The sequence below is a fragment of the Capsicum annuum genome, chromosome 8 (assembly GCF_002878395.1).
Source record: "Capsicum annuum cultivar UCD-10X-F1 chromosome 8, UCD10Xv1.1, whole genome shotgun sequence".
NCBI lineage: Eukaryota > Viridiplantae > Streptophyta > Magnoliopsida > Solanales > Solanaceae > Capsicum > Capsicum annuum.
The window spans coordinates 166,258,618-166,281,463 of record NC_061118.1 but is presented as its reverse complement, the minus strand read 5'-3'; the positions used below and the strand labels follow the sequence as shown (position 1 = coordinate 166,281,463).

Genomic DNA, 22,846 nt, shown 5'->3' with positions numbered 1-22,846 from the left:
CAACCGTCGCCATAGATAGACCTGTTGCGATGGTTATTTTTTGACTTATTGAGACGCCTATTTTCATCTATTGCAACGGTTATGAACCGTTGCAATAGATGTTATTGCAATGGTTACTAACCATTGCAATAACAGCTATTGTAACACTTATATTATTCTGTTGCAACGCTTTTTGACTACCTATTACAACTATTTCATTACTTATTGAAATGCCTATTTTCATCTATTGCAACGATTACGAACCGTTACAATAGATTCTATTGCAACAACATTAAATCGTTGCAATAGCATCTATTGCGACGCTTTTGTTATTCTGTTGCAATTCTTTTTGACTACCTATTGCAATGGTTTATTGATCTATTGCAATAATTATTGTCACATGTTATTAAATTGAAACGATTTATATAAATAGTCACTCGTATTAATGTAAATTTTTATTTACATACATAATAAATTATAACACAATATCTACACATTACAAAACAAAATCATTCATTAATAATCTTATAATTCAAGTTGAACTTTAATACATGGTTAAAATCTCACTATCAGACTTAATCCTCAGAATGGACTGGTGTACAGTCTAATCACTATTTCTCACCGACTCATAAAAGAGGATTGTTGGTCGCTCCATATATCAGCTTTAATAGCAAAATTTAGCAAAAAGATAGCAGCCAGAAGAATCTCCCTTGTTCTATAATCATCACATTCTTAACATATTAACATAAAATGGTAAGTATCCCCACCTGTTCTCCATATTTTTCTCCAAACATTGCAATTGCCCCAGCTCCTTTTGCATCAGTTAAAGACATGACTTTTGTTTCCAAAATCATGCCATCACCGATCCATTGGTTGATCAAACCTTCAATTTCTACGAGTTCCTTGTCTAGAAGAGGTCGATGGAAGTTGAAGTCAAATCTAAGACGATCAAAAGCACCCATTGATCCTGCTTGAGATGTTTCCTGACCAATTACTCTTTTGAGTGCTGATTGAAGTAAATGAGAAGCTGTATGGTGAACCTGAAAAGAAGCACAGCATAAGAATAAATAAACTTATTAGACCAAAAATTTTCTGGAGATAAATGGCTAAGATCAATAAAAATTGAAATGTAATAGCGAGGCTAAAGCAAATGATTCAGGAATCCATGCTACTACAGAATCTTATATCAATAGTTTCTTCTTTCATCAATATGATGCATATCCATTCATTTTCTATAATATTTTCTGGAGACAAATGGCTAAGATCAACAAAAATTGAAATGCAATAGTGAGGCTAAAAAGCAAATGATTCAGGAATCCATGCAACTACAGAATCTCATATCAATAGTTTCTTATTTCATAAATATGATGCATATCCATTGTTATCTCCACTGGAAATCCATGAGTGTCACACAATATGAATGCATCCTTGCCCGACAAACAAGGTGCAGTCCCAGTTCCCTGAGCGTTTAATAATGCATCAGCCAGCATCTATTCAAGAAGTTTTCTCCCCTTTCTAGGGTCAAGAAAAAACTATATTGGTGCTTAGTTCAATCACTTTTTTGGCAAGAATTGGCAAAAATGCTCCTTGAAGATCACCCATTCCATCTCCCTTTACACCAAGTAACCTGCCTGTTCTAACAACCCTTCTAATGAGGCGACGTACCACATATCCCCTTCTAATATTTGATGGGTTGACACCATCAGATATCAGATCAACAACTGCACGTATATGATTTCCAATTATCTGGATTGATCAGAATTAGAAGGCTTTCAACATATTGGAAGGTAAATCAGTTCAAAAACAAAAGACTTGTACAAATATTACGATTTTTCAGTTGCAACGTACTTTAAATGGGAAACAATTGCCTTGAAGTCTACATCCATACATAACACTCAATGTAAGTTTTAGATTTCTCCAAAAACAAAGAGTTAATGATCAACACCGCACTTGAACTGTCGACACTGCACCTGAACTATCTACTCTAAGTAAGATAAACACATTTTTTTTCCTTCACATTTCATCACAAGGAGAGAAGTATGATACCTTTTCACCAGCAGCAAGAAGAAAAACAGAAAGATTGAAGGCATAGCCCACACAGTTGGTGCCAACGGACTTTCAGACTTTACATTGTGTTGTAGATGGCTATGGTTGGAGTTAGCTATAATTAGGAGTAACTTTACGCAAATAACAAGAAGAGAGAAAACAGTCTGAACACAAATTTATAAGAAAAAGAGGTGTTTCTAATTACAAAGAAAAGCTTTAACAACAAAGTAAATTTGGTAAAGAACTCACATCACCACCAGGGCCATTGATATACAGGTAGATACTCTTGGAATCATCAATAGTGTCAAGGTACAGCGTTGTTGCCAATATCTGGTAGCTAAATTCTTCATTTATCTCTTCTACAATGAAAATAACATATTTACGGTACTGCATCCGAGAATTCGGTGATATTTCCCCAGATCAAAACTATAAAGTATTATCCAATTAGTCAAAGAAGAAATAAAGGTACGTTTGAACAGGAAGTGATCAAGAGAACACTGTAAAGTGCTCTAGATCGCAAGTTATCAATATTAGCTTCAATGGACTAAGAAGTCAGTCCAATCCAACTAGTGGTTCAGCCAATGAATATGCTGGCTACGACCACTAATAAGAAGAGAATGGTCCTACACCTTGACATTTTAAATTACTGCTAACACGAATAAAATTCTTTATCCAGATATCAAATACTCTGATAGTTTAACTAAAATTGAAGATATGTTACTTACAAGAGCATTTCACAAATCAACCCGTTGCCATGTTCCCTTAATTGGATTTCTATAGGGAACCTTTGGTGTCCCAATGGGCATCATGGAAACTCGTGAACGTGTTGCTTTACCGTCTTTCCTTCAGCAATCATGAATTATGAGTTAGCTTACAAACACAAGCAGCAATCAAATGAAACTTGATAAAAAAAATAGTACAAACATTATATCCAAAGGAGAATTGAACGTGTTGAACATAAACTCATAAGTCATAAAACTCATGTAAGGAAGAGATCAGAGAAGTATTAAGAAGTTGGGGACGACAAGATGAGTGTAAGGTGATTTACGTATCATATTTGGAAGTGAAAACAGTTTAGAAGATAAGTTGGGAACTTGAACTTCTAGGGGAGTCAAGCAGGAATTTAATGAAGATAATCTGGCAAACAAATCCAACAAGTATAGTTGGACAACAACGGTTAGGCCATTCAGTTAGCATCAACGGAATAAGTTGCAAACTTCTGTTCTTTCAAGATGATCCCTATAGCCATACCAACAGTACGGCCATTCCTTGACACCATAATACAACAATCAGTTAATCATGCAGGGAAAGCACTTTGTCAATCAAACAAGAAATGCTCAAAATTACAGGATGGGAGCTGGAATAGATAAGTAAGACATGTTTATCCTATTACTCCTAGCTACAAGTTATGTCAAAGGGTAGTCTCATTCTTTAGCCCATTACTTGCAGACTAATGTTACCAGTTCAGTACATTAGCCAAGAAGCTAAATTCAACACTAAAGAATATCCCCACATTTGATCTGAATGACGTAACGAAACAATGTCAACCATGAGGTGATTCCTCACCTTTTATATAACAGAAAATCATACCACGTGATATGGATATAATCTGAAATGGCAAAGGTCAGCCTAATGCACTAAAGCTCCTGTTACGCATTGGGTCTGGGAAGGGCCAAAGGGTCTATTGTACGCAGCCTTTCCATGCATTTCTACAACAGGCTACTTTCACGGCTTGAAACTGTGACCTCCTGGCCACACATATCGTCAGACATATCATCTCTGAGAAGTAATACCTGAACACACATATCGTCAGACATACATAATCACTGTGAAAACAATCAACGAGCTGTTTGAAGATAAAACATACTAAAGAGACACGTTAAGACAATTACCAAACACTGAAAAGGGGGTTTTGCCGATACATAATTACCAAAAGTCGGCGAATCAAAACCTGCTCCATCAAATCCCTAGACAACCTTAATTGTTTACCCTTGCTTAAAATCTCCGCCGCCGTCATCTCCAAATGCACAATACGTGTATCATTTTCCATTGAACCAACTAGCGCTACAAGTAAATTTTTTTATAGAATAATATCCTCGATCTCCACCGGCATTTTCTGTGGTTAACCCACCAAAATGCAATTAGTCCTAATTGCAAATTGAGGTACAAATCGAGAGAGAAATGATTTGAGAGATTGAGCAAATCTTGAGAGACAAGAAATGTTTTGAGAGAGCAAATTGACAGAGAATAGGTTTGAGAGTGGAAGGGTTTTCTTAAAATTGCTTAGAGCGGACTTTTGAAATTTTAGAAAGGAAATTAATAAAACCATTGCAATAGATATATTTTTACCCAATAATTTTTTTTGCAACGGTTACAGGCCATTTATCGCAATACTTTTGCAACCATCGCTAAAAATTTCATTGCGATAGACCTAATTTCTGATAGTGTATGCGAGACATTGTTTATCCTTAGAACTATTTAAATTTGGTCAAATTTATTCCTCTTTACGTTTTTAGGTTGAAATGCTCTCGCCTTCATATTTGAAATGTTTAATTTTATCCTTATTCTTTTAATTATTTGGTTTTTGGGTGTGGGAAGGCGAAGGAGTATTAATATGAAAACTATAATAAGATAAGCAAATAAATAGTATAAACGCTATCCATAAAAAAATAGATATCATCTACCTTTTATAACTCTAAGAACGATATGATTTTTTTTTTAAAAAAAAAAAATGTCAATTTCAATTATATTAGATTTTACCGTGCAATTTAAGATACTTTTTCTTGTTACAAAGTAGTAGCTTATTTTTCGAAAGCATTTTGCATTCAATATATTGCACAATTTACTATGTATTAAGGTTGTACTGACTTAGCTAATTAATGTTTTTTTTTAATTATTATTCCTATTAATTTAGATGTGCTAGATGATATAGGGGAAGAGGTTCTCCAGTTATCAATCCTTGACGCTTAGGAGGATTATAAGATACTCCCTCCGTCTCATTTTATTCGTTTTAAATTTTTTAATCTAGTGTCTTATTTTACTTGTCTTTTTTTACTTTTCAAGACAAGATAATTTTTTTTCTTCATATTTTACCCTTTGTATTAAATACTTTTTCTTTAAATTAAATTGTAAATATCATTTAATAGCGATAATATGGTAAACTAGCCATGTTATTTATTATTTTTCTTAATAGTTGTGTCATCCCAATTTGGGACGAGTAAAATGGAACGAAGGGAGTATTATTTAGGAGTGGCACTGTTGGGATTGAAATTTATGTTTTTCAAAGATTAGTGATTGAATTGCATTAAAAATATGTTGAATAGTTTCTGTATTGTTTGCAAATTGGGCACGTGCCATCAATGTTAATCTCGATATACTTTAAATAAGCTTTACTAGGAATCATGTCATGAAAGCATTGCCAAAAGAGATATTTAATCTTATTTGAATACACTACAAGAAAATGCATAAGCTACGAAATCTAAGCTACAAAATTAAAAATCGTAGCTATTACCAAGTTACAACCACAAAAAATAAATTTCGTAGCTATCTACAAATTCACTGAATTTCATAGCCACAAAAATTAAATTGATAAAGCTAAATCTTCGATTTTTCTATAATTGCTAAAGATCGTGGCTATAATTATCTAAATAGCTACAATTATATAGCTACAATGAAATTTTGTAGCTAACTATAAATTTTTGTCACGCAATGAAAGTATCTATAACAATAGTAATTTTTTAGCCATTATTAATAATTTGAAACAAACTATTATAGTTAAATTAAAAGTTTTGCTTCACTTGTAAAAATTGTGGCAATAATCAAACAAAATAGCCACAAATTTTTTGTTATAATAAATTTTCATAGCTAATTATTAATTTTTTTCACGAATTAAAATTTATTGTAGTAACAGTAACCTTTTAACCACGTGAATAAAATATTTGTAGCAAAAAATTATCCCACCAACTTTCTTTACACGTTTAACCACATGATACCGGGCTGGTCTACCCTACCCTTCACGTCACCCCTGCCCCCACTAACTTTCTTTACACGTTTATGCCAATTCTATATATACAAAGGAGCAAAGGAAAAGAATGGAAACGCGGGGCCCACATAATTATCCCATTAGTTTTCCTTCTTGGATAATCAATACATATACCTACGCACATGGAAAAAGAACCTGGACAGAAGAACAAAAAACAAGGGGGCCCATTAGGAACTTTCAAGGAAATACTCCATCTACACAGTACACAGATATCATATATATACACCATTGTTTCTTTTCCTTCGGGGGAGACCTGGAGACACCATCCTCTTCACTCAAAATATCGGCACACACATACGCCCAATCGCTCGCACACACACACGCAATCCTCTCCCTTCATAGCTCACTCAAAATCGCACACTAATCCGCACATACCCAAAAAAAATAAAGCCGATTGAGAGAGAGGGTGACGAATAGAGAGAGATATAGTTATTTTGGTTTCGGGTTTGTTGCTGGATTTCGACATTTTCCGTTAGCTTATTCCCTTCACAGCTCACCGGAGCTTAGATTCGGACTGGTTTTGAGCTCTCAGTTAGACTTCGGAGACGTTAGTTATCATTTGCTCGTCATTCGTCTTCCGATATCGTGCCTTTGAAGGTTTTTGATACCGGGCTGGTCTATTTTTCTGTTGCTATTTTGCTATGGTTTCATCGGTCTTCGCTACTGATTTGAAGATTAGAATCTCGTTCGTCTCAAATCGTTAATCGTGATCAGTTTTTTGGTCTTCAATCTTTGATACCGAATCTGGGATTATCGCATTTTGGATTATTTCTCGACTGATTTGGAGAGTCGAGATTTCGTTGGTATTCTTCGAGGTTCTTGGACGGCTCTTATTTCTCTTATTAAATCAATCGACATCGCCTGAGGTCCAATTCTAACTTTTCTCTTTTTGATTTTCTCGTGATTACAAATGATTTGTATGCTTAAATGTTTGAGTCCTTGTTTGGGTATGTGTTCAATATTGATTTCGGATTTGAAGAAGTAACTTGATTGTCAAATTAGTTGTTTGGGGTCTAGATTGAAAATTAATAATCGAATAAGTCGAAGGTTGTTTATTTTGATTCATTATTGAATATTGTTGAATTGGATAGCATCATGATTAGGCCATCTAATGAATAGGTTAAAGTAAGTTCGGGTAGGCAAATATTTAGGAATAAGTGTTTGCTCGTTGAATTATTGAATGCTTGAAATGCGTGTTGAATGGTTTGGTTTTATTGCTTTTGGATTGAATGTATCATTTAGCCGGGGAATGCCCCGAGACACATTGTATTTATTCACCGGGGAATGCCTCGACGTACTATGTTGGCGGAAGACGTTCGTGATGAAGGCCCGAGGCATCGGGTAGCTTGGGAGCGTAGTTAGGATTAGTATAGGTTAGATAAGATTTATTTTTCGCATTTTATTTATTTTGGGTATGTATAATCGGACTGAACACTATACTTTGATTCATTTTGTTTGGTTTGTTTGTTTGCTTTACGTGCTTCCTTGTGATTTGTACATTCGTAGTGTCAAAATTAGCCGATACGATCCACCAAGCGTCCGTGGTCGAACCACGGGATCGAGGGGTGTCTAACACCTTCCCCTTGGTCAACAAAAATTCCTTAGTCAGAATCTCTGTTCGCGGATCAGTTCTATAGAGTCCAAATCATTTTGAAAAGGGATATCCATGGGTAACTTGGCACACCCGATTTATGCCAAGTGGCGAATCTGAGTTTTGAATATAAAAGATCCTTTTCAAAAAAAAAATTTCATCTTTTGTCACTTTGATAATAAAACCCTTTTGAACCTAAAATGAATCTTTTCCGGAGTTGAAAAAAAAGGGGTGTGACAGCTCTGGCGACTCTGCTGGGGAATCATTTTTCAAAATTCGAGCTTATTTTTTGGAGTTGTATTGGCTTAGTTTGGCATTAGGGGTGTATAGACATTGTTTGTGTTATCGTTTGTGTTTATTTTATCATTGTTGAGTGCCTACGTGCTCTTTGTTACAGTTTTTCCTTATGTGTTACTGCTTTTATATCTGGCATCATTTGCATAATCCGAATCAATTCTTTCTGCAATAAGTCTTGGAGTGCCGTCGTGTACACGAACTCTAGTTGACTCACCTTTATTTTAGGAGGGGGAGCCGTCGGACGTATGGAGTGGGTAGAAAGTTGTCGCAGCCACTATCGACCATACGCTTTCCGAACAGCCTTGTTAGTAAATCCAGCGTAGGTCATCCTTTAGGTCATGCTTATGTGCATTATATTGAGACCTAGCGAGGCCCACTTGGTCCTTTGTAGGAGACTCACCTCTAAAGCATCCCTACATGCTAAATGTTGCATCTTTGAGGGTGATGTGGTCATTTGACGGACTAATTCGGGAAAAACATGTGTTAGAAGTAAGGTGTGTTTGAAAAAAGAAAAGAAAAGAAATGAGTCAAAAGGGGTTTCTTTTAGTATTCTTTATGGCTTTAGTTTTTCACAATTCAAAAATTCAAAAAGATTTTTTTACCTTTCGCACTCATTTTCTCAAAAAACAAAATTTCAAAAAGATTTTCCCTTTATCTCCCTTAGCACGCATTCATAATTCACAAATTCCAAAAAAAGATTTTCTTTAGAAGTGTCAAAAATGGTAGTAGTTGTGACCATTTCATAAAAAAAAAAATGCCAAAAAGATTTTTCTTTCATAGTTGTTAGTGTCAGTCTTACGTGAATTGTCTAAATGAAAACTCGAAAAGATTTTATTTACATTGTTCATCGTCTGTCTTTGGTCGTGTCTCTTAAGTCAGGTTCAGTTTATTATTTAATCCTCAATTGTCCAATCTGGATGAACAGCACCCCTGATTTTCCTCTTTCGGGAGTGAGATACGTAGGCAGCCTATTATAGGTTCAGAGACCTTATTTAAAAAAAGAAATCCAAAAAAAAAAAAATTTCTTCACTCTTTAGTTAGAATAGGTGTTTCATACATGTCTTAAAAAGAAAAATACAAAAAAAAAATCTCATTGATAGCCGTAGGTTTTATTTTTGGTTGATCTTACTTTAAAAAATTCAAAAAGATTTTTCTTCACTCTTCATTTAGAGTAGGTGTCACATATATCTTAAAAGAAAACCACAAAAAGATTTTCTTTTAATAGGTTCGAGTTTTATTTTTGCATAAAATTCAAATCTGAAAACCCAAAAAGATTTTTTTGGTAATCATAGAATTTCACTTCGTAGAGGGGTGTTTAAACCTGAAAAATATAAAAAGATTTTCGTCAATTCTTGTGACAAATTGTTATTTTCTTTTCTTCCTAAAGTTTCAAGAAAAAGAAAAAGAGAAAGAGTTTAATTTGGCCATTTTTGGCAAAACTTCATGAACTACGCACATCTGATTCTCCTCTTTCGGGGGTGAGATACGTAGGCACCCTTTTCGGGTTAGGTGACCTTTTCAAAATGAAAAAAAAAAAGAAGTTTTCGAAAAAGTGTTGAATTCTAACACATTGGTTATCTCTTGTTCAGTTAGCTTAAGGTGGTTGGTTTGTGGTACTTTGGCTGGCCCTCCATATTGCACCAAGTCCAAGAGAAAGTTATGGCTAACAAAGATACCGAGTTAGTTGTCACTAATCAGATAGGGAGTTCGGGAAATGAGAATTTAGGAGCTAATGAAGAGATTCAAAAATTAAGACCGCAAATAATAGAAATGCATCGAGCTTGGGCTAATGGGTTGCCGCCTCCTCCAGTTCCCACTGATAATCTGGAATGTCTTTCTAGCTTGCTTCCTGTGTCACATACACAATTTCCTATTTTTGTTGATATGCCATAACATGCATCAGGATCGACTCCAGGGAAACAATATCTAACCACTTTCGATGTTCATTTCCTCACTCCCCAATCCAAGACTACCACATACTCGGCTTCACCTAATGTTCATAATTTTGCGGCGCCGCCACCACCTGAAGCTCCTACTTTTGATGTTCCTCCACAAGTTGTGCCTTACTACTCCACAAGAGAGCCTGCATTGAATATTACTGGTGATCAGCGTTACACTCCTGAGTCTACATTCAAGTTAACTGGTCTTTATGGTGACACTCACCCACCTGAATTCCCTTCTAACACTGAGAAGCCTTTTATGATAGAAGAACAAGAGGAAATAATCAGAAAATTGAGAAGTTTGGAACTGGCTATGAAGAATTCGCAAGGACTTGGGGATTACAAAAGTGTCTCATATAAGGACTTATGCATGTTTCCAGGTGTCAAGCTTCCTCCTGGCTTTAAAATGCCAAAGTTAGAGAAATATGACGGACATGGGGATCCGGTGTCACATTTAAGGCGCTATTGTAACCAATTAAGGGGCGTTGGAGGGAAGGAAAAACTACTCATGGCTTATTTTGGGGAGAGTCTTTCAGGCCTAGCTTCGGAATGGTTTGTTGACCAAGACATTAACAAGTGGATTAGTTGGGATGACCTAGCTAATGAATTTGTGCAACAATTTCAATACAATGTGGAGTTGATCCCTGACAAAAAATCCCTAATTAGTATAAAAAAAAAGAATACTGAGAGTTTCAGGGAGTATGCGATCAGATGGCGTGAACAAGCTGCTAGGGTGAAACCGCCAATGAATGAAAGTAAGATAGTGAAGGTATTTATTCAAGCGCAGGATGAAACATATTATCAACACTTGTTACCTGCATTAGGCAAGTCGTTCATTAAAGTCCTTAAAATAGGGGAGATGATAGAAGAGGGAATTAAGACTGGTCGCATTATGAGTTTTGCAATATTGAAAGCGACTACTCAAGCAATTCAAAAGAGTTCAGGAAGTGTTGGGGAGAAAAAGAATGAGGAAGATTAATCTGCTATTGTAGTTGGATAGCAGGATAGGTCAAGAAGACCCCGTCGTCGTCACTCTCAGGATCAAACCCAAGTTCATGCCCATGCTCCACATAATCACTCCCAAAATTCATTATACTCTGCTCCTCCACCCCCGTATCAAGTTTATAACGCACAACCATATGTTCACCCCCCATGTTACCCATAATGGAACACACCAACTCCTCAGAGTCGTCCTCTAACTCCATAAATATACCAAAGCCCTTCTAAGACTAATTTTCGATCCAAGCCAAACGATGAAATGAGGCAGAAGTCAAGAAATAGCTTCACACCAATTGGAGTCGTATGCCAGTTTATTTTAGAGATTGGTACAATGGGGCATGATCACTCCTCTCCTTGGGTGCACTCTTAATCGGAGTTCCAAAAATTTTGATCTGAATGTACGATGTGCGTATCATTCTGATGCTCAGGGTCATAGTATTGAAGATTGTCGACATCTGAAAAGAGATATTAAAAAGATGATTCAAGATGGATTAATTATGGTGCAGAACATTGACAGTGAGAGAAACTCTAGTCATGCTGATATGCAAACTAGTGGCTAAGATGTCAGGCTGAGCAATTGAGAAGTCACCCTTCTCCTTACTAGGGAGAGGTTTGATAGTTTGTTTTGTTTTATTTTTTGTTATCCGAATTATTTCAGGGTTGTAGTTCGGGATCTATCTTGTTTTGTCCTTTTGTCGTTTATGTTGAAACCCTTCTATCTTTTGTTTCAACTAAATGAAGTGTCCTATTTTCCTTTGTGTTTTAAATATGTTTTATTTGTTTGTTTTCTTTACATAGTACATTTTATGTTGACTTTAATGATATGACATGCTAGAAAAATATTTCAGTCAGATCTTAAAATCCGGTTTAAGCATGAGTATTGAATCAAGGGGTTAAAGTTAGAAAAAAAAGAGTGTCTGAGAAAATAGTAGAGTGCTGAAACATTTGGTGACAAGTTCAAGACTTCTTTGAAAATTAAGGCCATTTATTTTGAGAATCAAAAGAATAACTTGGTCATCAATTGAAAGACATGTCTCAATTAGGTCAAACAGTGTCTGGGTGATCCTATCAAGAAGAGCAGAAAGAAAATCAACTCCACGAAAGCATGAGTCATTCAAAGTGAGGGATGCACAACAAATGTGGAGTTGTACGTTTGAAAAGTATAGAAAAAGAGGTGACACACATGCTCGGGGAAAATTAGTGTTGTAAAACATGTCATAAGTGATGTTGATCGTGCACTTTCACATTGCATGCTATGTACTAGTATTTTCAAAGATTGATATCACGAAAGCATTTTATTCTGCTATCCAAACATTGTGTCATCCTTTGTTACCCTATTTGAGCCTTAGTGTTATTTTCTTTCATACCCCTCTTTGGGTATCAAGATAAAGCTAGCAAAGCTTAAAAGAAAAGTATCGAGCAAGAGAATAGAGTCAGAAAGTTTCAAAAAAGAAGAAGAGAAAAATGTGTCCACAAAGGAAGAAAAGAGTGTCAAGAAATTGGAGTCAGAAAAATCACAAAGAAAAAAGAGTACAAAAAAAAAGAACAAGTCAGAATCAAGCAAAAAAGAATAAGCTGTCAGAACTACGCATGACCTGATTCTCCTCTCTCGAGGGTGAGATACATAGGCTGCCTTACTCAGGGCTCGGTCCAACCAAATAACAATTTAGAATTTCCAGTCAAAAGAAACTGGGGCATGAGTTAATCCTCATTGTTTGAGTCGATTTCAAAAGTTATAAGTCCCACCTCACTACAAGTGTCGTTTTGGGCATCATGTCATCCTTTCTTTCTAACCTTGTCCAAAAGTCAAGTTACAACCAAAGAAAGACCTTCAGATCAATCTTTGAGAATGTTAAGGCTAAGCATGCAAAGGATATGATGATGCATTTGGGAATTACTTGTCTTCCTCAGCATAAGAAATGAAGAGAGAAATAAAAAGGAGAGAGTCTTATTGGTGAAAATCCTCACGGGCACCATAAGGCGATGCTAAGTTGAGAGAAATAAAAATGAGAGAGTCTTATTGGTGAAAACCCTCATGAACACCGTAAAATGACTGTGAGTTAATGGAAATGAAGATAAGAGAGTCTCATTAGTGGAAAACCCTTACAGACACCATAAGGTAATGGTGAGCTGAGGAAAAGAAAATGAGAGAAGCTTGTTGGCGAAAATCCTTCAAGGCTCCACTAGCCGAATGGGGTCTTAAATGCAGTTGACCTAAGGAAGCAACTCAGTTTCAAGGCCATTAACTCAACAACAATAGGTAGAAAATTTGGACGAAAAGATCAAGCTGCTTAATTCAAAATGCATGGTATAATCATTAGTGTTGAGTGTCATTTTTAGATGAATTTTTTGTTTCTTTGTTTCAAAAGGGAACATTTATTGTCTTTTCTTTCTTCTCTTTATTTTTATTTTATCTTTCTTGAGTCAGTTATCCAAACAAAAATTTTCATTCTTTTTTTCGTTTCTTGTCTTTGAGTCAAGTCCGTGTCAAAACAAGTGAGAAAAGATTTAAAAAATGGCTACCAGCTTTTTTAATTGCACAAAGCAAGACAAAAGATAGAACATGAAAGAGACATGATTATGAGCAAAAAAATGGCATGCAGAAAGTTTTGTCAAACAGAGAAGTCAGGAAACTCATGGAAATATCAAGGTTCAAAGGATCTATTTGAGAAGCATGGCAAAGTAGAGATACTGTGTTTGTTTTAGTCACTCTTAATAATCTAAGCTCGGGTCAATGATTCAGCAAGTCAATGATATATGCTAATGGTTAGAAGCAAGGTTAAATGTGAGGAGGGCAAGAGTGATCGTCGCGAAAGCTAAAACCACAAACCGGCTACCATGTTTTAAACTCACAAGTTTTCTTTGATGAAACAGGAAACATATTACCTTCAAAGCAGGGACTTCAGAGCATAAACATCAATGGTTGCAATGCTTCACTTTTACAAATGCAAAAAGCAATATTGCTGCACAGGTTTGATATAAAATCATGGTAAAAATTCATCATCCTATATCCCTCGAAGAAACACTTTCTTGTCTAGGAATTTCAGTTTTCATTTGCTAGGTGATACACTTCTTAAATTGAACCTTCACTCCTAGAAGACGTATCTTTTAGTCGAGTCATTCCCATTGATTCCTATAAGACGTACCTTTTAGTCGAGTCATATCCCTTTGATTCCTATAAGATGTACCTTTTAGTCGAGTTATCCCCTTTGATTTCTACAAGACGTACCTTTTAGTCGAGTCATTCCTATTGATTTCTATAAGACGTACCTTTTAGTCGAGTCATCCCCTTTGATTCCTATAAGACGTACCTTTTAGTCGAGTCATCCCCTTTGATTCCTATAAGATGTACCTTTTAGTTGAGTCATTCCCATTGATTCCTATAAGACGTACCTTTTAGTCGAATCATCTCTCTTTGATTCCTATAAGACGTACCTTTTAATCGAGTTATTCTCCTTAATTCCTATAATAATGTGACTTTCACAAAAGCCCTTTGATGATAAACTGGGGCAAAATTTAATTCTTATGTTTGGAACTTCACTTTTCAAAAAATGAAATCCTTCTTTATCATAATATTTGTTCAGGACCCTTATGAAAAATGAAATTTTACTTTATGTTCAGGACCCTCCTGAAAAATAGGATTCCACTTTCTGTTTAGGACCTTCCTGAAAAATGGGAATTTACTTTCTGTTCAGGACCCTCATGAAAAATGGGATTTTACTTTATGTTCAGGACCCTCTTGAAAAATGGAATTTCACTTTATGTTCAGGACCCTCCTGAAAAATGAGATTTCACTTTATGTCCAGGACCTTCCTGAAAAATGGGATTTTACTTTCTGTTCAGGACCCTCCTGAAAAATGGGATTTTACTTTCAATTCAGGACCCTCCTAAAAAATGGGACTTTACTTTCTGTTCAGGACCCTCCTGAAAAATGATATTTTACTTTCTGTTCTGGACCCTCTTGAAAAATGGGATTTTACTTTTTGGAAAATGAATTCTTTCTTTATCATAAAATTTGTTTAGATATTTTCGTTCTAGTTTTGATTTTGATTTCAGAAGCCCGCCTGAAGAACCAGGGTGATGAAATTGCAAGTCAGGAGTCCGCCTGAAGAACAGGGTGAGGAAGATGAAAGCCAAGCAACAAGGTAAAGAAATTAAAAGTCGAAAAATAGCAAGTCAGGAGCCCGCCCAAAGCATAGGGTGAATAAATGAAAAGTCAATCAACAAGGTGAAGAAGCTAAAAGTTAAACAACAAGGTGAAGAAATTGAAAGTCAACAAATGGAAAAATAACAAGTCAGGAGCCCACCTGAAGAACAGGGTGATGAAATGGGAAATTGAAGAAACTGCAAGTCAGGAACCCGCATGAAGAATAGGGTGATGAAATTGAAGTACAAAAAATGGCAAGTCAGAAGCCCACCTGAAGAGCAAGGCGAATAAATGAAAGTCGAGCAATGAAGTGAAGCAATGGAAAACCAAGCAACAAGTTGAAGAAATTGCAAGTCAGGGGCCCACCTGAAAAATAGTGTGATGAAGTAGCGAGTCAAGCGTCAAGGAAAGCTGCATAGATAGGAATTTTGTAATTTCATTTATATTTTAACTTGTAATTTTCATTTTAAGGTAATGACAGAGCCGCGGACCGGAACCTCGATGGAACCTCATTCGACTCTCCAACTTGATTTAGTCCATCTCCGTCCAATCCTTTGAGATATCGATCACTTGATTCCCTCATAACTTGGGTGGGTAGAATGTCCATCAAGACTAGGTTGCCCTTCTTCCTTCTGTTTCCTTCCTCGAATAATGATCAGGAAAAAATTCTGTTTCGTTGTCTACTTATTTGAATGAAAACACTTGGTGTTTACATTCAAAGGAGGCATGATGAAGACACGTAATTTTATCCCGTTAATAATATTTCTTACTCCAATATCACATAATTTAACCCCTTTTTTATAATTTTTTCCCAAGAAAATAAATAACCACCTCATCTTTTAATTATTTATGTATTTATTTTTTTGTTTTGTTTTATTCAAATAACAAGTCATAACAAACTTTGTCTCATTCTAATATTCCAACAATCCACCCAATAAAAAATGGACACCTAACCCCTAGTCCTCCCATTAAAAAAAAAATCAACACCACCACCCCTAACCTCACCTACCCTACCCTACCCATCACGTGACCCCTCCCCCTACCTACTTTCTTTACACGTTTATTCCAATTCTATATATACAAAGGAGCAAAGGAAAAGCAAAGAATGGAAACGCGGAGCCCACATAATTATTCCATTAGTTTTCCTTCTTGGATTGTCAATACATACACCTATATGCATATGAAAAATGAACCTGGACAGAAGGACAAAAAACAAGGGGGGCCCATTAGGAACTTTCCAGGAAATACTCCATTCACACAGTACACAGATATCATATGTATACACCATTGTTTCTTTTCCTTCGGGGGAGACCTGGAGACACCATCCTCTTCACTCAAAATATCGGCACACACATACGCCCAATCGCACACACACACACGCAATCCTCGCCCTTCACAGCTCACTCAAAATCGCACACTAATCCGCACATACCCAAAAAAATGAAGCCGATTGAGAGAGAGGGTGACGAATAGAGAGAAATATAGTTATTTTGGTTTCGGGTTTGTTGCCGGATTTCGACATTTTCCGTTAGCTTATTCCCTTCACAGCTCACCGGAGCTTAGATTTGGACTGATTTTGAGCTCTCAGTTAGACTTCGGAGATGTTAGTTCTCGTTTGCTCGTCATTCGTCTTCCGATATCGTGCATTTGAAGGTTTTTCATACCGGGCCGGTCTGTTTTTCTGTTGCTATTTTGTTGTGGTTTCATCGGTCTTCGCTACTGATTTGAAGATTAGAATCTCGTTCATCTCGAATCGTTAATCGCGATCAGTTTTTTGGTCTTCAATCTTCGATACCGAATCTGGGATTATCGCATTTTGGATTATTTCTCGACTGATTTGGAGAGTCGAGATTTCGTTGGTATTCTTCGAGGTTCTTGAATGGGCTCTTATTTCTCTTATTAAATCAATCGAAAGCTCCCGAGGTCCAATTCTAACTTTTCTCTTTTTGATTTTCTCGTAATTACGAATGATTTAAACTTTTCTCTTTTTGATTTTCTCGTAATTACGAATGATTTGTATGCTTAAATGTTTGAATCCTTGTTTGGGTATGTGTTCAATATTGATTTCGGATTTGAAGAAATAACTTGATTGTCAAATTAGTTGTTTGGGGTCTAGATTGAAAATTAATAATCGAATAAGTCGAAGGTTGTTTATTTTGATTCATTATTGAATATTGTTGAATTGGATAGCATCATGATTAGGCCATCTAATGAATAGGTTAAAGTAAGTTCGGGTAGGCAAATATTTAGGAATAAGTGTTTGCTCGTTGAATTATTGAATGCTTGAAATGCGTGTTGAATGGTTTGGTTTTATTGCTTTTGAATTGAATGTATCATTTAGTCGGGGAATGCCCCGAGACACATTGTATTTATTCACCGGGGAATGCCTCGACGTACTATGTTGGCGGAAGACGTTCGTGATGAAGGCCCGAGGCATCGGGTAACTTGGGAGCGTAGTTAGGATTAGTATAGGTTAGATAGGATTTATTTTTCGCATTTTATTTATTTTGGGTATGTATAATCGGACTGAACACTATACTTTGATTCATTTTGTTTGTTTGCTTTACGTGCTTCCTTGTGATTTGTACATTCGTAGTGTCAAAATTAGCCGATACGCTCCACCAAGCGACCGTGGTCAAACCACGGGATCGAGAGGTGTCTAACACCTTCCCCTCGGTCAACAAAATTCCTTAGTCGGAATCTCTGTTCGCGGATCAGTTCTATAGAGTCAAAATCGTTTTGAAAAGGGATATCCATGGGTGACTTGGCACACCCGATTTATGCCAAGTGACGACTTTGAGTTTAGAATATAAAAGGTCCTTTTCGAAATAAATTTTCATCTTTTGTCACTTTGATAATAAAACTCTTTTGAACATAAAATGAATCTTTTCCAGAGTTGAAAAAAAAAAGTGTGACAGACATGTACAAGCAAGCTGCGGATGAATTAATATCAGGGGTAAACCCTATCACACCCCTTTTTTCAACTCCCAAAAAAAAATTCATTTAAGGTTTGAAAGAGTTTTTATTATTAGGTGACAAAAGATGAACATTTGTTTCGAAAATGGATTATTTACATTTCTGTTCTGAGTCACCACTTGACATAACCCGGTGTGCCAAGTCACCTTTGGAAAATCTTTTTCAAAACGATTTGACTCTTCAAACTGGTTTGCGAACAGAGATTTCGGCTAAGAAATTCTATTGACCGAGGAAAAGGTGTTAGGCACCCCTCGATCCCGTGGTTCGACCACGGTCGCTTGGTGGAGCATAACGGCTAATTTGACACTACAAAATGTATAAAACACACGAAAAAAGCAAATAAACAAATCAAACAAAATTCAAAATCAAAATAATATCCATTCCGAATTATACAATCCCAAGGATAGAAGAATACAAAAATATAAATCCTATACTAGACTAATCCTAAACTATGCCTCGGGCCTTCATCAAAACGTCTTCCGCCAACATAATACATCGGGGCATTCCCTGGTGAATAAATACAATGTGTCTCGGGGCATTTCCCGGCTCCAAATGCGAGAAAGACAAACCATTTCTCAAACATTCAACGCATTCAATCAACACACCACTCCTAAATTTTGCCTACCCGAACCTAAACATTTTGCCTATCCAATGCGAACTATCATGATACTATAGAATTCACAAACTTGATTCCGAATTAAGCAAAATAACAACGAACCAACATTAAACCAAATTTACCCTTTTTATCAATCTCGCAATTCCACCCTAAATTCTCTTCTCAACACTAAATTTCCACAATTCACGATTTCTATTTCAACAATCCACAATCACTTTTCAATGAAAATTAAGCAACGAGTTAATATCAAAGTAGCAATTCATAACCAATCAAGATCAAACAACACACGAGATTCCATCCAATGCACCATATTCCATCAATAATGAAATAAAAAGAGGAAAGGAGTAGAAATGGACCTCAATGATGATTTTATTTCGAATATCAGTCAATCGAGAAGACGACTCTGTGTGATGAAGAACCTCGAGTCTGCCTCAAAAAATACCACAACTCGACTACGAACCAACTCCAATACGACAATCTTCAAAACCCGATCCCAAAACAAAACCCACGAAGGCCAGTGAGCCACTTATCCACTGAGGTGACTTAGCCTAGTAGGGAGAGGGGTGACTTCTCAATTACTCAGCCTGACAACTTAGCCACTGGTTTGTATATCAACATGACTAGAGCTTCCCTCACTGTCAATGTTCTGCACCATAATTGATTCATCTAGAATCATCTTTTCAATTTCTCTTTTCAAATCTCAACAATCTTCAATACTATGACCCTGAGCATCATAATGATACGCACATCGTACATTAGGATCAAAATTTCTTGAACGCTAATTAAGAGTGCACCCAAGGAGAGGAGTGATCATACCCTATTGTACTAATCTCTGAAATAAACTTCCATACGACTCTTCAATTGGTATGAAGCTATCTCTCGACTTCTTCCTTATTTCATCATTTGGCTTGGATAAATTAGGCTTAGGAGGGTTTTGGTATGTTTACGGAGTTAGAGAATGACTCTGAGGAGTTGGTGTGTTCCACTGTGGGTAAGATGGGGGTTGAACATGTGGTTATGCGTTATATACTGGATATAGAGGTGGAGGAGTAGAGTATAATAGATTTTGGGAATGATTATGTGGAGTTTGGACATGAACTTGGGTTTGAGCCTGAGAGTGACGACAATGGGGTCTTCTTGACCGTGCCCGCTGTCCGACTACAATAGAGGATGGAACTTCCTTATTCTTTGTCTCCCCAATACTTCCTGAACCCTTTTGAATTGCTTGAGTTGTCGCTTTCAATGTTGCAAAACTCACAATGCGACCCGTCTTAATTCCCTCTTCTATCATCTCCACCATTTTAAGGACCTCAATAAATGACTTGCCCAATGCAGGTAACAAGTGTTGATAATATGTTCCATTCTACGCTTGAATAAACTCCTCTACTATTTTTCTTTCTTTCATTGGCGGTTTTACTCTAGCAGCTTGTTCACACCATCTGATCGCATATTTCCTGAAACTCTCAGTATTCTTCTTTTTTATACTATTTAGGGATTTTTCGTCAGGAATCAACTCCACATTGTATTAAAATTGTTGCACAAATTCATTATCTAGGTCATCCAAACTAAACCACTTGTCAATGTCTTGGTCAACAAACCATTCCAAAGCTAGTCCTGAAAGATTCTCCCCGAAATAAGCCATGAGTAGTTCTTCCTTCCCCCAGCACCCCTTAGTTGGTAGCAATAACGTATCAAGTGTGCAATAGGATCACCATGTCCATCATACTTCTCAAACTTCGGCATGTTAAAGCCAAAAGGAAGATGAACCCAAGAAAACATGCACAGATCAACAAACATTCAACGCATTTAATCAACACACCACTCCTAAATTTTGCCTACCCGAACCGAAACATTTTGCCTATCCAATGCGACCTACCATGATACTATAGAATTCACAAACTTGATTCCGAATTAAGTAAAACAACAACAAACCAACATTAAACCATATTTACCCTTTTTATCAATCTCGCAATTCCACCCCAAATTCTCTTCTCAACACTAAATTTTCACAATTCACAATTTCTATTTAAACAATTCACAATCACTTATCAACGAAAATTAAGAAACAAGTCAATATCAAAGTAGCAATTCATCACCAATCAAGATCAAACAACACACGAGATTCCATCCAATGCACCATATTCCATCAATAATGAAATAAAAAGAGGAAAGAAGTAGAAATGAACCTCAATGATGATTTTATTTCAAATATCAATCAATCGAGAAGACGACTCCGTGTGACGAAGAACCCCAAATCAGCCTCGAAGAATACCACAACTCGACTACGAACCAACTCCAACACGACAATCTTCAAAACCCGATCCCAAAAAAAAACCCACAAAGGCCAGTGAGCAAATCTCAGCTTGGTATCGAGAAAACTGTGACCTAAGACAGAGCACGATGAACCCACCGAGATAAACAAAACCCAAATCCAAATACAACACCAGCGTTAAATTGTTTAGAATCGATTTAAAAAAGAAATGTTGATGGTGCTATTACTGTTCACTTCTTTCCGATGGTATCGCCTGAAACAAAAAGAAACGACAAGGTATGTTGGGTTTTCGGCACAGGGCAAGTTAACTCGAACGGGCCGGGAAAACTTGAGAATCCCTTTCTCTCTGGTTTTCTCACTCTCTGACCAGTTCTCTCTGTCAATCTCCTCGTTTTCTCAATTTCTCTCTCAATCGATCTCTCCCACTCCTATCTTTATTCTCTCCGGTCACCTCACTCCTCGATTTCCCTATATCAGTGTATGTGTCCCCAGATATCGTGAGGTTGGTGAGTGTATCCGTGAGCCAGAAGAAATGAAAGATAATGTTGGTGTTTTCCTTTTTTCGTGAGTGGAAGAATGAAGTGTCTTGTTGTGATGGTATAAGGTGGAGAAGATGATGTTTATGGTGTCCCCTTAGTGGTGGGGCCCGTATGTGTGTATATATCCCTCATGGTGTGAGAGATTTTTCTTTTTCTCCAAGCTAACACCGTGTAAAATAATATAAAAGGAGGAGGTATGGTCACGTGGGAGAGGGTAGGGGTGGTGATGATAAGATTTGTTAGGATAAAGTTTTTTACGATAAGGTTAGGGATTTAATTTGTTAGAGATTTTGTTAAGGGTTGTTATTTTTTGTATTTTTGTGGGATATAATCATACGGATGAGGGTATATAATAACAAGAGGTAAAAAATGGATAAATTGAGTTTTGGGAGGGACAAAATTTGGCGTCTACAAATCCCAAATGATCCATGTTTGTTTCATCAGCCAAAGCCAACTTAGTTAGAAGAAACCGTGAGGGTCATCATATTTGCTTTAATAGTTCATTCGTAGAGGATGAACATCTATCGTTGTAAAGATAATTCTATTTGATTTTCATAGTTCATTCGATGGAGGATGAACATGTCTGTTGCCGTAAAGGCCAGCATATTTATTTTCATAGCTAGTTCATCCGGTGTAGGATGTGTGTCTGTCGCAGGAGTGAAAACTATGGACTTTGGTTGATTTGATTTTCTATAGCAAAAATCTTAGTTTTGGCAGATGTTTATGAGTTTTCTCTATGGTTATGTTTGGTATGGATGAAAATGTTTTCTATTTTTTTTCATGTTTTGTTTCAAAATACTAATTGTCTCTATGAATATAGGTTCCTTGAAATATTTTTTTAATTTGGGCATAAAACAAGTTCGATAAATTACATTTTAAGTTCAATATCTTCTCCCATCCCGAACGACCCCAACCCTATGACAGCCCGTACACTCATCAATGCCGGCCAATGGTAAAGCCATTAAAAGTAATATCTTGAGGCCCCATAGTTTTAAGACCTATTTTTTTAAAATTAATAATAAAGTAATTTTCATGGTAATATTCCTTAAAACTAAAAATTTTACGGTTTAAAAAGGAACATTCTCTTTATCAAAGAGGAAAAGAGAATTTGTTTAGCCAATCTGATTACATTTTTTAACATTCTTTTCTGGTTCTCACATATTGCCACAGATATATTGAAATGATAAAATTTTATTCTATCATCGAGTTATAAATTTCAAGAATAAAATTCTATAATTCAAACTCTACAACCTAATATTTTTTATAATTTTATCTTGAAATTATGATTATTTTTAAAATTTAAGACCTCTTTATAATGTTTGTATCAAAGTGACTAATATTTCAATCTTGTTGCAAAATTCATCTTTAATTTGAGTTGGTATGTTATTAAACTATGGCATAG

The 22,846-nt window shown here is 36.2% G+C and overlaps 3 long non-coding RNA genes across 7 annotated transcripts; 1 reads left to right on the top strand and 2 right to left on the bottom strand.

Moving 5' to 3' along the window:
• Positions 1-469: 469 nt before the first annotated feature.
• LOC107840260 lies at positions 470-4,501 on the bottom strand. 4 transcript variants are annotated; one of them, XR_001665215.2, is made up of 5 exons: positions 3,918-4,501; positions 3,616-3,818; positions 2,751-2,868; positions 2,275-2,384; positions 470-1,019 (listed from the first exon to the last, which is right to left on the bottom strand). It is a non-coding gene; the product is annotated as an uncharacterized LOC107840260 (long non-coding RNA). The 4 variants fall into 4 exon arrangements; XR_001665211.2 differs by having other exon boundaries at positions 3,592-3,818; positions 3,918-4,499; XR_001665212.2 differs by having other exon boundaries at positions 2,751-2,863; positions 3,592-3,818; positions 3,918-4,496.
• An 8,885-nt stretch (positions 4,502-13,386) lies between these two features.
• LOC124886477 lies at positions 13,387-17,138 on the top strand. Its single transcript, XR_007043754.1, has 2 exons — positions 13,387-13,883; positions 14,951-17,138. It is a non-coding gene; the product is annotated as an uncharacterized LOC124886477 (long non-coding RNA).
• A 1,735-nt stretch (positions 17,139-18,873) lies between these two features.
• On the bottom strand, positions 18,874-22,366 carry LOC124886476. 2 transcript variants are annotated; one of them, XR_007043752.1, is made up of 2 exons: positions 20,820-22,366; positions 18,874-20,367 (listed from the first exon to the last, which is right to left on the bottom strand). It is a non-coding gene; the product is annotated as an uncharacterized LOC124886476 (long non-coding RNA). The 2 variants fall into 2 exon arrangements; XR_007043753.1 differs by having other exon boundaries at positions 18,874-20,247.
• Positions 22,367-22,846: the final 480 nt, after the last annotated feature.